Source organism: Oncorhynchus tshawytscha, linkage group LG25 (genome assembly GCF_018296145.1).
Source record: "Oncorhynchus tshawytscha isolate Ot180627B linkage group LG25, Otsh_v2.0, whole genome shotgun sequence".
Lineage (NCBI taxonomy): Eukaryota > Metazoa > Chordata > Actinopteri > Salmoniformes > Salmonidae > Oncorhynchus > Oncorhynchus tshawytscha.
In genome coordinates this window covers 18521533-18532443 of record NC_056453.1, presented here as the reverse complement: position 1 = coordinate 18532443, position 10911 = coordinate 18521533, and the positions used below count along the sequence as shown (strand labels likewise).

The 10911-nt window shown below is 43.1% G+C and overlaps 1 long non-coding RNA gene across 1 annotated transcript; it reads right to left on the bottom strand.

The window, feature by feature from the left end:
* Positions 1 to 827: 827 nt before the first annotated feature.
* LOC121840791 lies at positions 828 to 1261 on the bottom strand. Its single transcript, XR_006079929.1, has 2 exons — positions 1146 to 1261; positions 828 to 1057 (listed from the first exon to the last, which is right to left on the bottom strand). It is a non-coding gene; the product is annotated as an uncharacterized LOC121840791 (long non-coding RNA).
* Positions 1262 to 10911: the final 9650 nt, after the last annotated feature.

Here is a 10911-nt window from a genome sequence, read left to right as displayed (position 1 = left end):
AAAAAAAAACTGAACATAATTCATTTTATTTTATTTTGTTTTTACTTCAAAGATAATAGTTTCAGTATAGTTTGTTTTTCAAACAGGTTTGTTCATTATTTTATTTCAGTTAACTAAATAGTTTTTCATGATTAGTTTCCATTCGTTACAGTTTTTTCTTTACTATACTAACCTTGCTTCATACAATGCGCCGATGATGACATGGCATACAGACGTGGCAGAGATGGAGCAGAGAGGTGAAGATGCTCCCCCTCTTTCTCTCTCTCCCTTCCTCCCTCCGTCAGTTAGATTTATTGCCTGTGTAGCTGTGGCTCTCAAACCTCTGTCCCCAGTCACTGAGCAGAGAGAGGAGTGGCAGTGGAACGACACTGCTTTGTGAATGAGGTGACACATACACACAGCCCTGTCTTTATCTCTGACGCGAAGCAGAGGTCACACACACGCACACACACACGAGGTGACACAAATAGTGTCTCACTGACATAACCGTGTGTGACACAGCCCTGTCTCTGTCTGTGACTTGAAGCAGGGGTAAGGAGGGTTGGAGACAAATCTGTCTACTTGTCATATAGCACCCTGTGCCAATTCAAAGAGAGACAGGATGACTAATATTAGAGTTTCGCCCTTAATATGTTTATTCAACAATCACTCAACCCTCTGTGTGTGTTATGGTGGAAATTACAAGGTTATGTTATAATGCTATTATTGCATCAAATGGTTGTTTTATGCAACAAAATATGGGGATGTTAGAACGCTCATCTGTGTGTGTGTGTCACGCGGACCGGAACAGGTGAACCCAAGAGCAGACTCAGACGAGGAGACTGGGATGAAGTAAGCAAGGTATTTATTGGAACACAGGGGGAGGATGGAGTGTAGGTCAGGGGAAGCTTGGGAGTGTTGCCGGAAACCAGGTGTGAGAGCGAGAGGTGTTGTAGGACAGGGTAAGCAGGTCCGGAGGGGAATCCAAGGGAGCCGTAGAGTGGGGAAACCAGGACAGAGTAGCAGGACTGACGAGAAGTCGGACTGGAGACAGGGTCCAGAGTCAGAGTGGGCAGAACTGTAGCGGAGAGGAAAACAGCGTCAGGCAAGGAAAACAGGCACAACAGGATCTAACCAGGAACAAACGGCTAGAAACATGGACTGACTGAGCAGAAATTACGATCTGGCAGCGTGGAAGAGGCAGGAATGAGTATTTGTAGAGGTCTTGATTATGGAACAGGTTGCAGCTGGTGGGGATCTGCTCTGACTCCAGCACACCTGTCTCCACTCACACACACACAGAGAGAGAGAGAGAGAGAGAGAGAGAGAGAGAGCACTTGGGGAGTGGCGTCAGGTCAAGGAGACACGGGATGAGCACTAGAGGGTGTGGCGGGAGCAGATGTAACAGTGTGTTCTACCGAGGATGGGCCTCTGGGAGATAATACTGACAGGAGATTTACAATGTCTTTTGGGTGTTAAAAACCCAAAGAGACTGCATTCCAGAGCATGAGTTAATGTTTCTGTTCTATATGGTACCAGGGATAGAGAACTGTTTTTACAGTAGATACTGTCTGCTGTGAATTATATGTATCTTTCATACATATCTTAACCTTGTGACCCATTCTATACATCTGTTGTTTGTCATGTAGGTTGAAAGGGGTGCATCTTGGCTATAAAATACCTTTGTACTTTAGTCTCCGGGATCTCAACGAATCATCTGAGGGTGATTCGTCGACAAGTCATCATTATCGTAGAGCACTCAATTTATTAACTTTATATGTGTGCATTGTATTGACCTGCTCCCTTATTAATAAGTGATTAATGATTTAGTTTTAGTATAACTCTGACTTGTGTGATAAGTTTGTCTCTCCTCATTTTATAGTAAAGAAATTAACCACCAGTGTGTGTGTGTGTGTGTGTGTGTGTGTGTGTGTGTGTGTGTGTGTGTGTGTGTGTGTGTGTGTGTGTGTGTGTGTGTGTGTGTGCTTGCCCTGACACCATGTGTGATTGTGTGACAGAGGGGTCTTGGTGTTCTGCTTAGGGACCTCATTATCCCAGACCCCTGTCACTGGGTATGATGGGGGGCTCTCACCTCACAGGCCTGTCTTTGACACGCCGAGCAATATCTGTCACACACACGTGCGTTTGCACACACATATGTACTCACAAACACCCACACACAGGCACACACAGGCACACACACGTGAGCACACCCAGGCAAACATGGGTACACAAATGCATAGACACAGCACACAATCTCACACAGGCACACAGGCAAACATGAGCACACACATACACACTGGAATTAAATGACCTTCTCTGCAGCCAAACCATTCCATTGGCTTTGAAGAATCTGATCCAAGACTGATCCAATTTGTCCCATTGACTAAGAAGACATAGCAATGTACAGCCCCTAACAATGGAGAACTTGCATTCTGTTACTGCTGTGGATTATATTAGTAAGTATATGACTCTTCTATAACCCAATGACCAAATACACACTATAGCTGTTAGCTACCCCTCAGGACTACAGAGAATGACAACAAACTGCAATTATAATGTCCCCTCATCCCCTCTAACCCCTCCCCACATACACACACACACTCAGTACCCTGCAATCCAATTCTCACTTTGTGACGCAGACCCAGTGTTGCCAGGCAATAGCTTATCGAAGGTCCAGTGATCTTGCTACTCCCCCTCCATCTATCCATCTACAGGTAACTGCCAAAATAAAGTAAACACCAACATAAAGTGCCTTAATAGGGTGTTGGGCCACCACGAGCCAGAACACCTTCAATGCATCTTGGCATAGATTCTACAAGTGTCTGGAACTCTATTGGAGGGATGCAACACCATTCTTCCACAAGAAATTCCATAATTTGGTGTTTTGTTGATGGTGGTGGAAAACGTTGTCTCATGCACCAGTCCAGAATCTCCCATAAGTGTTCAATTGGTGAGACAGAGACACACGCACAACATTAAAACACCCTATGCTCCTTTGAGACCCCTCTTCTTCTAGCCATGGTAGCCAAACTAATGGGCAACTGGGCATTGTTATACACGGCCCTGAGCATGATGGGATGTTAATTTCTTAATTAAATCAGAAACCACACCTGCCTTCAATATACTATGTATCCCTCATTTACCCAAGTGTTTCCTTTAGTTTGGCAGTTACCTGTGTCTTTCTCTGAATGCACTATAAATACTTTTAACTCTGCTGTGTCAAAAATTATCACACAACCTCAGTGTAACTCAATTTGCTACCACAGGGTTTCTGTTTATTGGTCATTGTTTTCTTCAATTGAAAAATCGAAATAATCAATCAATGGAACCCAAATAAACCCACTTAAAAACAACAAATATGCAATGGGGACTGGGTGCTATACTGGATATAAAATGGCTGTATCTGAGTCTAGCAATGAAGTGATGTTTGAGGATGTATCTGAGTCTAGCAATGAAGTGATGTTTGAGGATGTATCTGAGTCTAGCAATGAAATGATGCTTGAGGGTGTATCTGAGTCTAGCAATGAAATGATGCTTGAGGGTGTATCTGAGTCTAGCAATGAAGTGATGTTTGAGGATGTATCTGAGTCTAGCAATGAAGTGATGTTTGAGGATGTATCTGAGTCTAGCAATGAAGTGATGTTTGAGGATGTATCTGAGTCTAGCAATGAAGTGATGTTTGAGGATGTATCTGAGTCTAGCAATGAAATGATGCTTGAGGGTGGATTTGAATTGATCATATAAGTCCTTTTTTTCTGTGGTTCAGCACTCATCTTTTGTTGCAGCAGCTCTTCTCTTTGACAACAAACATTGCCATCTAGTGAAATTCATGTCATAGCAGGGGTATGGATGCCAATCAAAAGAGTGCATCTCAATAGTCTAGAGTAGCCTCTTTTCCTCTGTTTTCAGTTCAGTCCAGATGAAGGGAAGGAGATGAGGAGAGGAAACCACTTTAAACTATTGAGATGCACCTGCAAGACTGCTCACTATGCATACACCCTATATAGTATGTCTGTAGTGACAGCCTAAAGTCAAGATCTTGGATCCCTGTCACCTGTCCTGGAGTCAGAAGAACACAGAAACACAACATAATGCTCAATAGCATAGATAAGAAACATGAGAGATCTATTGCTTTTCATAAGTGCAGCCCAGCACCAGACGTGCTTGTCTTTTTGTCTCTCCTCGGTACATCTACCTGTCACAGGTTCTGATGATCACACAGAAAGACAAATAGATCCGATTGTCTTAATAGACAGCACCAAAACTCAAATACTGGCATGACAGTTACTCAGCGACTGATGTGACAGTTACTCAGCTACTTACGTGACAGTTACTCAGCGACTGATGTGACAGTTACTCAGCTACTGACGTGACAGTTACTCGGCTACTGACGTGATAGTTACTCGGCGACTGACGTGACAGTTACTCAGCGACTGACGTGACAGTTACTCAGCTACTGACGTGACAGTTACTCAGCGACTGACGTGACGGTTACTCAGCGACTGACGTGACGGTTACTCAGCGACTGACGTGACGGTTACTCAGCGACTGACGTGACGGTTACTCAGCGACTGACGTGACGGTTACTCAGCGACTGACGTGACGGTTACTCAGCGACTGACGTGACAGTTACTCAGCGACCGACGTGACAGTTACTCAGCTACTGAGGAGACAGTCTCATCCAGTGTGTGTCAGTGGCCCCTGTCACTCTCTCTCTCTCTTCATCAACCTGCTAGTGGTCTCCAAGTCTCATCATCTCATTGTTTGTTTGTTTGTCTTGTCTCTGCAGCGTGAATTACGACAGGAGGGAGATTAATCAAAAAATGCACTTAAATGTCTTGCAGCCTGATAGAAGGAGTGGTGGGAAAAAAATGAAAAGAGTGAGATTGAAAACGTTTTATTGCTTGTGAGGCATGGGAATATTGAACCACACAGAAATACACACATACACAGGCATTAACACAAGCGCACACATACAAACACAAACATATAGCGAATCAAATGGCAAAGAACAAGAAATAACAAGTAAAGAACAGATGTAAAGAACAGATGATGAGAATATATTGCGAGAGGGGATAACCAGCTCCCCTGTGGTGGCTGAACCAGTATTTACTCTTTTCTATGTAAAGTACTGTCTGACAAAGCACACTTTGGATCTTTGCAGAAGAACAATACAACACAATAACAACTTTTAGTGGACCGAGTTGGTCTGTGGAATGAACCAAAAAGAACTGTTGGATTGAAATGTGATGTTTTGTGCAGAAAGTTGTTTTGTGTTTACAGGCCTCTCTTGTTTTTGTGATTTGTGTTGAAAAAAACCCAATACAAATTAAAAATACATACAATTCATTGATTGAACTAAGTAGCTAGGGAATATGAGCGATGGGCGATCTATATACAAGACAGTATGGAAGTCATGATATGGTAGTTGTTATGCATGACTCGATATCATTGGCGTCTACCCAACACTTAACATTCCCATCATCACCTTCCCACAGGAAAAAATCATTTATTTCATCCAATTAATGAGACATTGCCTTATTGTCCTGGACTCGGTTCCAAAGGGGTTGAGCGCAGGGTTATCTAAAATTCACTAATTTGAGAAATTTAATGACTCCGTACTTCTACGACAATGACATTGATTTATAGCACTTATTTTCCTCTGTCACAATAAGGCCACAGAATCCGAAACCCCAGGATTCATTCATTAATGTATTGTTCCCTATTACTAATCCAATTACACAATCTGGCGGCTGCCATGGATTCAGCTGATCGTTTTTTAATTACATAGGTGCATTTAACTCATTTGCTGCTTTTTAAATTAAACAATTCAGATATTTGGGATTAAGTAGGATGCAAGGGTGGTATTTGTGGTCGATAAGTGAAAAATAATTAATCTTGGTGCTTTGACAAATCCCTGGCTGACATGGCCCATTGCTTAGCTCCTTAAAGTATACAGTATATGTATTTTTAATAGGGTAGCTATATTTCCTGGGGGATATTACAAGAAACAGCAAGTAAACACCACAGTAGCACTATGCCACAAGTAGGACAAGTCAATGATTAAATACCTGCCTTGTTTAAAACCAAAAACACTTCAAGCTCCAGAGGCATCTTTAGCCTTGGAGAGAGGTTCAAATCGTTTTAGGTAGGAATCAGGAGGAGGAAGTCGATACTCAAACATATCCCGTGGACTTTAGAAATAAGGACTGAGAGATGTTGACAAATAGCTAATCAGTCAAAGGGAAGAGTAATTGAACTTCACATGTTGTATCTTTTGGCCAAGATAATAATCCACTACGGAGCTGCACTGACTGATAAGAAGAATCTATCTTTCTCTTATTCCTCTTCAGCTCTTGGCCTTCTGTGTGTGTGTGTGTGTGTGTCTCTCTCTCTCTCTCACCCAGCTTTCTTTCGCTCTCCTCCTCCAGTCCCTACACAGAGCCTCAGCTGTAGAAGTTGTGGTTGGCCAGGGCAGCTTCTCCAGCTATCCTGAGAGGCTGTCTGGGCTAAAGGCTACTCAAATATCAGATCCTCCCCAGCTCCCAGGACTCGTCCTTACCTCAGCAGCACAGAATGTTCTGAAATCTAAGTTGAATAGCTCTCAACGTTTAAATGTTACACCTCCAGGGGAAATTAGTAGTCAGTCGACAAGAGGAAGGAAGATTCCAGGAAACCTTATGATCCACATAGGAATGAAGAGGACAGGTACTGTAAGTAATGCGGTGTATATACAACCCGCAGTATGACTGCCCTAGCTGGCTGGATCAAACAGGGAATATATCACATGTGTCTGTTTATACTATAGTGTGAGATCACACCTCCTCCAACACTGATGAAACCAGAGAGGGAGTGACAGCCATTAGCTAGCTGTCACTTACAATCAATCATCCATATGGAGACACACACACACACGCGCATGCACTAAATACATGCACACACACACACACACACACACACTAAATGCAAAAAAACATTGTACCAGTAGAATCACACATAGGATACAGCGAAGTCATAGCTTCAGGAGCTGAGAAGTCAACTGTCTCCCTCTAGACCAGAGTCTAATACCAGGTTGTTACACACACACACACACACACATCACAGCCCTGTCATCTAATCTACTGGGTTGCATCTTCCACTCACCATCCCATTCACCATAACGACCTTCAATAGGACAGCTTGGCCATAACACCTGTTTTCTTTCCATCTCTCCCTCCCTCTCTGTCTCTCCATCCATTCCTCTTTTTCTCTCTTTCCCACCCTCTTTCTCTACCCATCCTGATTTATATGCCTAGGAGAGAAGATAATGGCTACTTAGAGAAGAAGGGAGGGTGGCAGAAGAGGAGAGAGGAGGAGAGATTGCATTGGTGACATCATGCCTCCCCCTGTCTGTCCCCCAGCCCTGTTATAGATGGGTGTTAGGGAGTCGGGACATCATGGTCTGGTACTATAAATAGCTGCTACTGTCCTTGGTGGGACAATCTTTTTCTGGATGATAGCTGATGAGAAGTGCCTTTTGACCTCCACCAAGAAGTGTGTGTGTGTGTGTGTGTGTGTGTGTGTGTGTGTGTGTGTGTGTGTGTGTGTGTGTGTGTGTGTGTGTGTGTGTGTGTGTGTGTGTGTGTGTGTGTGTGTGTGTGTGTGTGTGTGTGTGTGTGTGTGTGTGTGTGTGTGTCAGCCCCTCTGGGATAAACACTGTCTCTCTAAAATTACAGTCAGTCAGTTAAGATGCTACTGATACTGGACCTGAACAAAGGAGAAATGTCACCATCCTTCTAGAAATGCCAGATTTGAAGCCTAAACTCATGTCACCATCCTTCTAGAAATGTCAGATATGAAACCTAAACTCATGTCACCATCCTTCTAGAAATGTCAGATATGAAACCTAAACTCATGTCACCATCCTTCTAGAAATGTCAGATATGAAACCTAAACTTATGTCACCATCCTTCTAAAAATGCTAGATTTGAAGCCTATATGACTGATATATTGATACATCTGCTCCTTCATCGTTAAACCAATCCTGACATCAGCCTTGGAGCTGTGGCCACATTCTGACAAACTGCATAACAAATCTGTTCTGTAACTTGTATCCATCATTCCATTATCTAATCAAAGAGTAACTTCAGAAAGTTAGCAAATCCCTCTGCACCTCTAAAAGGTGACAGGCCAGAAATGAGCTGAGCTCTATAGAAGAAGAGAAAAGTGACAGTGAAGTGGAGGAGTCTACGATGGATCTACAAACACACACACACACACACAGACACACACACACACACTTTTAAGGGTGGTCTGCCTGCTTAAGCGCTCTGGGACGGTCATGCGTGTCGAGACTGCTAAACCTCTGGGAAATCAGGGGCCGGGAAACCGCCAGCCTCCCAGAAACATCCCGGACCTCTAACACTTCTAACATCTGACATCCTACTGAAATGTGAAGTTGCCAAACCACCTGCCGCATCCAAGCTTCATGTAACCCTGATGAGAGAGACAGGACAGAGAGTGGGGAAACGGGCCTCATTTGTTACGGTTTTAGATCTCAATTCTCTCTCTCGGCTCTCTCTTGCCAACTCTCTCATTGAGCTATAGCTCTGGAAGTGTCCGAGGATGGCTATAATGAGAACAAAACCCTAGATATTATTGATCTATGCCTTCAATTACCTTCCCACGCTCAATTATTTAATAAGGCTTCTATCTATCTCTCCCTCTCTCTCCCTCTCTCTCTCTCTCTCTCTCTAGAAGTTGTTCAAAGAGAAAAGAAGAAGGTTCAACTCCAAACTCGCTCACTCAGATTGATCTAAAGCGGAGTTTTGCAAGACAAAGTATCTACGTGCCAAAGCACTTTAGGTTTGAGGTTCATACTATATTCGGTGAAATAATACACTTAAATAATTCTTTGAAAATGGTTAAGAGTTGCACTGCTGCTGCAGTCTTGTTACGTACAATCTGTAGATAATGGAATGGACAGCACTCCATCGGATAATCTCAAGTAATGAATGTATCGCCCCGCATTTGTGTACAGATATATGTTTGTACTTTTGGAGTGATGTCCATTTCATTCTCCGCAATGCATACAATGTCATGATTTGTAAATCACTCTATTGGGTTTAAGAGTAAATCCTACCTATCACAGCCATTATATCTCTGTGTTGAATAGGTTAACCAGTCGCTTTAACGATACATACCCACCACTTCAAAGACCACTAATAACACCAGTCTCTTCGAATAGCCTCACATTCTGAACATAGTAGTCATTTCCAATTAAAAGTAGTAGCCGTAACAATCTGTTTCACAAATCCCTTGTCGCAGAGCTAGTTTATGGAAATGTGAAACCTTGTTATGCCTGAACACCGGAAATCTCCTCCTGCCTTATCTCCTAATGATAGGACAGAGTGTGAGTCTTCACTGGGCTTGAGCCTCTTGCCTCCCTTCGTCTCAGCCTCGCTGGGGGATAGGACTAATCTGTATTCAGTGAAAGATGGAGAGTCAGCCTGTTCACTCTCACTGCAGGTATCTACCAGGTAGTCTATGGAAAATCCTCTTTATAAGAGAATATACTGGGCAGGCAGGAACCCTGCAATGCAGTGTACCGTATTAATGCAGGGGCGTAACTTGGTGGGCAGTTTAGATATGTGTCCAGAAGCTGCCCACACTTTGGAGGGTATCAGGTATCACCCTCACTTTGAGTTGAGACTTGGGGTGAGCTTGTTCTCTTCAAAACCCCTAATGTTTATGCAATGCAGTGTGTTGAAAGACAGAAATCTCAACTCAAATCACACCTCAAAGTGCATAATGGGCTCATGAACACAGTCTTTGTGAACACACTTCATCCCTAACACACATTTTGAAAGGATGTTATCGCCCTCCTTCAAGCTTTGCTCTGAATAACACAAAATACACACACACACACACACACACACACACACACACACACGCCACTTACTTGGCAACCCAGGTGTTATACAGGCAGTGAGTGAGTTCCTGCAGCAGGGTTCGTGGCGTGGGCCTGTTGCAAAGAGGTTTGGTGCCCTCTAGCAGCCGAATGGAGAAACAACAGCTCAACGTTTCCATTCGGTAAAAATGATAAATGTAAAGATAAAAAAAGATGAATGATTATTGCTGCACACCAATTACTCAGCATTAGCTTTGAACATCCAAGCAGAAGCACATACAGTATTTATATCAATTGGAGAAATTATGGTCCACTTTTAAACAAACACTTGAATGAGGCCTTCATAAACCCTTTATTTATTTTATTGAACCTTTATTTAACTAGGCAAGTCAGTTAAGAACAAATTCTTATTTACAATGATGGCCTACAGCGGCCAAACCTGGACGACGCTGGGCCAATTGTGCGCCGCCCTATGGGACTCCCAATCACGGCCAGTTGTGATACAGCCTGGATTCCAACCAGGGTGTCTGTAGTGAAGCCTCTTGTACTGAGATGAGGTCCTTAGACCACTGCGCCTCTCGGGAGCCAAACCCAGATTCGTCCTTTGGACTGCCAGATGGTGACGCATCTTATAAGAACTTTATAGCGGCCATAAACCAGACTGATCTCATAGACTAGAAGTAACATAGTAAAGTAAATCCAGGACACTCAAATTAGTATGATATGTTAGGTTTTGTATAGCGTGACCGTCTAGCAACCCAAACGTTGCATCTTCGAATCTCATTACAACTTTAGCATTTTAGTTAATTAGCAACTTTGCAACAACTTACTACTTTTGAGCTACTTTGCAACTACTTAGCATGTTAGCTAACCCTTCCCCTAACCCTTTTAGCTAACCCTCCACCTAACTCCTAACATTAACTTCTAACGCATAACCTAGCTAACGTTGGCCTGCTAGCTTGGAATTCATAACATATCATAGGTTTAGAAAATTTGAATCATATTGTACATTTAGCTACTTCGTAACATATTGTACAAAT